Raw genomic sequence first — 6,873 nt, forward strand, 5'->3', positions numbered from 1 at the left:
TCGTTGTTGTCATGACAGCGCACGCACTTGCATACCAGACACACTGGGAAGGAACTTTTGGATGCACGCTTTCCAATTTGAAAAATGGAGAAAGTGAGGCACCGCCATCATCAATTAAAAAAGAGAAGGTGTTTCCTGTTTTAAACTTTTTTTTTTCATGCGCCTGCCTTTACAAACATGCAGATAGCACAGATACGTCGCGGGGACGTCTGTGCGATGTATGCTTTTGCATCTGGGAGACGTCGTTTTTAGGGCGTTTGCTCATCTGGAAGACGTCGCATAGACGTCTTTTTCCGATGTTCCAGCGATCTCCGGGAGACGTATTACAGACGTTTAATATTTGAATGTTACGTCTATTAGACATCTGATTTACATAGCATAGACGTCGTTCTTAATTGTACGATTTTATACGTTCCTTCATATTTCCTTTTATTGATCACAGCTTTAGTTACACTGATTATGCATGCGTCTTCACATATGAGAAAAGTATAATAACTAACCCCAAGTATTTTCCACTCAGAATGAAAGAACACAGCATGCTGTTGAATGATTTTTCCTTTTATTAACAGTGAATGAAAATAAGCAGTCGTTTATGTTATTATTATTATTATTATTATTATTATTATTTTAATCCTGAACCAACCAAACAAACAACAAAAAATCAGGTTGACTAACAAGGCATTCTCCCTGGGGCCAAGCGGAGATAATCCTTAATGTGTTTTTCAGCCTCTGCTTCAGTTGGCGACGGAAGCACGGGATTCTTCATAGCTGCTCCTGCATGTTAAAAGGTAAAACTTAAATAAGTTTAACAAATAAAACTTTTTTCACTTATTGTTTAATTAAATCCTCAAAATATGTTTTTTTTAAACTGGGCTCTTATGAATTTAGACAATGATAAGCAAACTATAAAAAATGATTGCAACATCCGTCCTTCCCCAAAGCTATAATGTCTGTATCAGTATCAATTAAATTATTCATTATTCTATTAGTCATGTAAGATAAATGCATGCCGATCCAAACAAATCCATTTAAGAATTATGCATTAACTGCGCAAAATAATGTAAAATAAGACATTTATTTAGTCTTATGTCTGTTTAATTGTTCATATGATCCCGATGCGAGTTACTAGCTGAGAATGATTAGCCTGCCTTAATATTATCTAATTAATATAGATAATTGATGTGCAATTAATGTTTGTCTACTGTTTCAATGCCACTCAGCGTGATGTAGGCTAATATAACATACACGTAGAACGTTTCATATCTGTGCTTTCTATTTGATTGGTCACTGTTCATTTCCAGTGGTGCTGAAATTCTGCTTCAGTCATAAAAACTTTAAACTGGTACCGGTTTCAGGTTCTTTTAGAGTGACTCCCAGATTAGTGGAGACACAGCCTGAGTTGAATATTAATAATTTTATATTAAGTCTACTTCGAAAACTGGGCTGGTCAGATTCAAGGAATCGACTCTTTTGGAGTCGACTCCTCATCAGTACTGCGCATGTGCTTACAAATCATCACATCGACGCGCACGTGGAAGTGATCGCCGCGGGAAAACTGAGGTACGTAGCTAGATTCATTGTCATTAATATGTGTGGTGTACGTTTGATTTTTATATAAAGTAAATTAAACAGATAAGTATTAGCTTAATATTGACGAATAGTTGTTTCTGTGGTTTAGTCAAGTGGCGGTAACAGCTGATTTTGTGGTTCATCAACAGTTCTTCGTCACAGCCTAACTGTTAATCGTAAAACAAAAGTTAACATTTCTAAAACGCTCTTGTGAGTATGAAACCGTGTTTTACACTGTTAAAACGGCATGTATCTGCTGGTAGGCACATGCATAATATAAATTATGTTTTGTAGGCCTAATAATCTGTATGAAAAGCTCACGAGGGGTAATCGTGCTTTAACGAACAACGTATGATTTTAATAATGCATTGATGCATGCATTGATTCATGCTGAAATTAACATTAAGATTAATAAATTATGTAGAAGTATTGTTAATTCTTAGTTCATGTTAACTAATGAACCTTAATTTAAAGTGTTCCCTGTACACTGTACATTGGAAAACATTTTGGACGTAATTTACCTATTAGGAGTGCTCCTATGTTTGTTTTCCTGATCCCTCGCTTTTCTCCCCTACCACACCAGTTTAGTTGTTTGGCTACAGGACCAAACACCTTGGAGCATATTCTCCATATTGTTTTCTTCAGTGTGTGTCCTCCACTGATGGATAACCTGTTCACCTTAAAAATAAAAACACATTTCAAAACATTATAGACAATGCCCAAACATTATGGTCCTGTTTCACAGACCGAGCTGAGTAGTTACTCACAAATTGTAATCTGTTACTGATTCCAAATTACATTAGAAAATTGTAGTTAGCAATGAAATCCATTACATTACACGTTTTAAATAATGTAATCAGATGAGTTTGGTCAAAAGTAATCTAAAAGTAGTCTATCAAATTTAAATAGGATATTTAAAGTACCATATGACATAAAAATACAAAGAGTAAGTAAATATATTTTAATTGTTGTTATTTATAGCATGAAATGCATTAAATAATATATTATGTCAAGTTTTCTCAAACTGGTGTTTGTGAATGAACTGTAGGAGGCTTGTGAGTTCAATTAATGAGAAGCTAATAATTATTTAAATCACAAAAAGATTTTAAATTAAAATAAAGCATTTAAAAAAAAAAAGTTTAATTTGTTTACCTGCATGTCATGTGACCATAACCAGTGTCGCAGAACCAAAGAACATAGAAATGTGACACTTAATTATTAAAAATATATATATATATTTTAAAATCTCATGAGTACTTTTAAATAAATATATTAGGTGATCAGACGACAAATTTTTTTTTGTAAAAATCAATGTGTTGATGCAGATGCTATGTTCTTAAACATTAATAATCGAATGTAGAATAATCTGTTACTGTATTGTAAATATTTAATCATGTAATCCATAAAAAGTAACTGTAGTCTGATTATGAGTTTTATAAAATGTAATTTTATATAATTACAAGTTCTTTATTTACTAGAATCTGTTTACGTAATCCAGATTGCATGTAATCAGTTACTACTGAGCTCAGAACAGGGATTAGTTTAAATCAGGACTATAGGTCCTAGTTTTGCTTTTATAAAAATGCTGCATGTGTGCATCTTGAGATGAAACAATGGCACTGACATATTGTACGAAATGTTATTGCAAGTTATTTTGAGTTAAGACAGCTCACACATGCATTTTAGTCTGGGACTAGCCTTAAGCCTGGTCTGTGAAACCGGGTATATAATAGATATTATTTACTTCATTGCAACTGTTAAACCTTCAAATGGCAATGATTTTTACCATCTTTTGCATCATTGCTTTCTCTGATAATTTTCTTTCCAGTTTGTCTAGTTCCTCCATGGTTGTGAGAGGGAAGACATCATCCTCGCTGTCCACCACTGGAGCACTGGAATGGTTGTTTGCTGCAAGGGACTGGACCACTTCATGTCCAGTTCATTAAGTGCCTCCAGAATTGTCCTCTCAACAGCTGCAACACAGTAAGTTTATCTGGGAGAGTATTTTAATTGAACTATAAGATGTATAATTTTACAAATTAAGCACTTCAATTTAACGTACGTGTACATTGATTAGTGATGCAGCTCCATCGTCTCACACCAGAAGCACCTGCAAGCACATAAAGCTCTTAAATGTGATTAAACTAACACGTCATGAAAAATTGAGTTTCTGAAGATATGGCTACATGCTTAAAGCCTTAGGCTGATGATACACATACTTTTTGAGCAACGATGCTGTCAACAGGCAAAAAAAAAATAATTACAAATGACTTACTATTTGTTCTTGGCTGGTGAGTACTTGAGGATCTTTGTTCAGAGATTGTGTTCTCTGATGGATTGTACAGAAAATGTAATGTTAATAAACCTAGTGTTATTAATTTGCAGTGTATGTGTTTACTGCATGTGTTTATGAATGTTCTTTTACCTTGAAAGTTAGATGGGTGTTCACCCCAAGCATCTTCTTGCTCATTTTCATTGGACAAGCTCACTGGAACAGCTGGAGTTAAGAAAGGTGAAGTTGGTAAGTTGTATTTGCTACATTGACAGTGCATGACACTGATACAATATGGGCTAGATTTACTAACAGCTTGCACCAGCACAAACCTTCTTTTGGTGTTAAAATAGTACTGTCAGGATTTACTAAAGAGGCGCAGTAAAGAATTAGTGCTGAAAAAGATGTGGACAGTTGTTTTTGCGTTTAACCTTGAATATGCATTTGTAGTAGTTTTCCTTTGAGACACAAAATTTATGGGAGGTGAGCATTAAGATGAATAACGCAATGATTTAATAACATTTGTGCTCTTCAGATTATTTGTATTTGCTATATTTTTAATGCCCAAAAAAGGCACTTCTTAAAGCAGGTGGTAATTTGCACTGCACTTGGTAGATTGCACTGGTTATTGTGGGAATGATCTGGCTTCGTCTGTTCTGTAAAGTTTGCATTGTCAGTAAATCGCACGCATAATTTTTCCTCCCATCGGCAAATTTATGGAATTGTGCTCTAATGCTAATTTGGCCTGTTTAGTAAATCTGGCTCAAGGGCTCCTAAAGGGGTCATATAATGTGATTTCTATTTTTCCTTTTCTTCAGTGTGTTATGTAGGTATTTGTACATGTATAAGATCTACCGAGTTACAAAGCTTAAAGTCTCCCACTAAAGGATTTATTCTATCTAAAAGATAAGGCTGATCCAGACCATGCTAAACGGCTCATTCAAACACGCCCCTACACATCTACGTCAAGATGTGGAAATATTTGCGTAATGCCGCCCAAATGTTCACTCAAAAAAAAGGTGTGGTTTCAGGAACCGCAGTTAGTGTTAAAGCAGTCATGTCAGGGAGATGCTTTGTGTTTCGAAGCAAAAGCTCTTTATGTGGCCTTCCGAAAGTATATGCAATGAGGAATCATTGTTAAGATTTATTTACAACAGAACAGCCCAGATGTTCAAATTTGTACAACACATTTAATGGATGACAGTTTTGTGAACCTAGGAGAGTACAAGGCTGGCTGTGCGCTATTTAAAAAAAAAAAGAAAAAAAGGTAAATTCCGACTTTGCTATGACAATCTTTGCAACGATTGTATAGTAAAATGCGCTACACAAATAAACTTGAATTGAATCTGGTGCTTATTCTGAATCAGCTACTTTAAGTATGTTTTCTTAATAGTTTAAGTGTTTGCTATTGACTGTTCAAATGCAGAGTTTTGCGCAGCGTAGAGCAACATGTTGTGTGACTACGTGTGTGTGTGAGGGTAACATCACAGCAGAGTAAACAGACTGTCAGAAATCATAGCACATAAGCTGTCTTAACCGTGGCTTGTGTACTGCATCATCACTGTGTCTGTCACGTGACTCTGTTCCCCTTTCGGGCTTGAACTGATGGTAAAACGAAGGACATTATTAACAGTCTTGATATTTACTTTGAAAGATGAAGCTTGCAATTATGGAAAGGGGCGTTGCATTTCCGACGAGTGCTTGCGATGTTCGCCCAATAACAATGCATTGGGTCAGTTGGCCATTCAGAGCAGCCTGTGCTTGACGGAAGGAGGGACTTTGTTGAAAATGACGTTTTTGAGAGAGGCGGGACATAGAGGAACTACAATAATGTACAGTATTTGAAAAATGGTTTTTTTCAAAATTAAAACATGTCAACATATTCTGTTACACCAAATATACAAAATAATGGTCTTTAAAATAGCATATGACCCCTTTTAGTGATACCCTAGTAATGACTGAAATTGACTTTTTTTATTTTTTTTACTTTGCATTCTTCCTTGTTGTGTGTTTGATAGTCTTTGGTCTTGAGAGAGTCTCAAGGCAGAGAATTTGTTCTCTAATTAGAAAAAGTGAAAAAAACTGTATTAGGTTGTGTTAGGCCATGACTCATTTGCAATTGTGTTTTTGATTTCCTCCATATACTAACTAATGTTTTTTACCTTGAGTGATAGATGGGTGTTCTTCCCAAGTTTCCAGCTGGCGGTCTGAATGAGAGAAGCTCATTGACATTACAAAAGGTACTCATTCTGCTGCTTCAACTGAATTGTGCTCTCTATTTCTTTGTATTTTAGCTTATTTAGCTTTAAATTTTTTGCTTTAAACAAGAGCACATTTTCTATAGTAAACCTAGATGAAATCCTACAGTATTTACCAAAAGTGAGTCATACAACTTACGCTGTGTTCTTTCTTGCTTGGAACTTGAAGGTCCCAGCAAAGAAAATGCATTCTCTGACAGATTGTACATAACATGCTGAATTACCTTGTGTGTGTACAGTAATTGTCCTTTTTGTTTTCTTTTACCAAATACTAATTTTTTTTTTGTTTTTTTACCTTGAATGTCAGGTGAGTGTTCACCCCAATGATCTTGTGGCTCATCTGCCTGGGAGAAGCTCATGGGAACATCTGGAGCTGAGAATGATGGAACTGGTAAATTTAAATAATTTTACAAGACACATTAATTTTAATGGCTGGTTTTTATTCATTAAAGGAATAAAAATATGATCAGAAAATCAACTTGAATAATAAGTTTACAAACTGCATGTCATCTATTTATTCAGCAATCGGAAACTTGACCCACCCTGTTATGGAGTCAGGCTTTTGAGTTGTCATAAATGCAGTGAATTTACAGCTTTTACATTGTGTTTACAGTACTCATGTAGAGCCTGTTACCTTGACAGCTGGGGAAAGTCTCAAAACGGGCCTGCTCTGGCTTCTCCATGGCTCTTTGGTGGTGATTAACAAATGCTGTTGAAAGAATTGGTATGTAGATGTTATGTCTGCCTCACAAAAACAAGATTTTGTACTACACA

At 35.3% G+C, this 6,873-nt stretch overlaps 1 long non-coding RNA gene across 1 annotated transcript; it reads left to right on the top strand.

Moving 5' to 3' along the window:
• The first annotated feature begins 708 nt into the window (after window positions 1–708).
• On the top strand, window positions 709–3,485 carry LOC113084670 (uncharacterized). Its single transcript, XR_003283779.1, has 3 exons — window positions 709–788; window positions 1,426–1,560; window positions 3,398–3,485. It is a non-coding gene; the product is annotated as an uncharacterized LOC113084670 (long non-coding RNA).
• Window positions 3,486–6,873: the final 3,388 nt, after the last annotated feature.

The sequence above is a fragment of the Carassius auratus genome, unplaced genomic scaffold, assembly GCF_003368295.1.
Source record: "Carassius auratus strain Wakin unplaced genomic scaffold, ASM336829v1 scaf_tig00040420, whole genome shotgun sequence".
Lineage (NCBI taxonomy): Eukaryota > Metazoa > Chordata > Actinopteri > Cypriniformes > Cyprinidae > Carassius > Carassius auratus.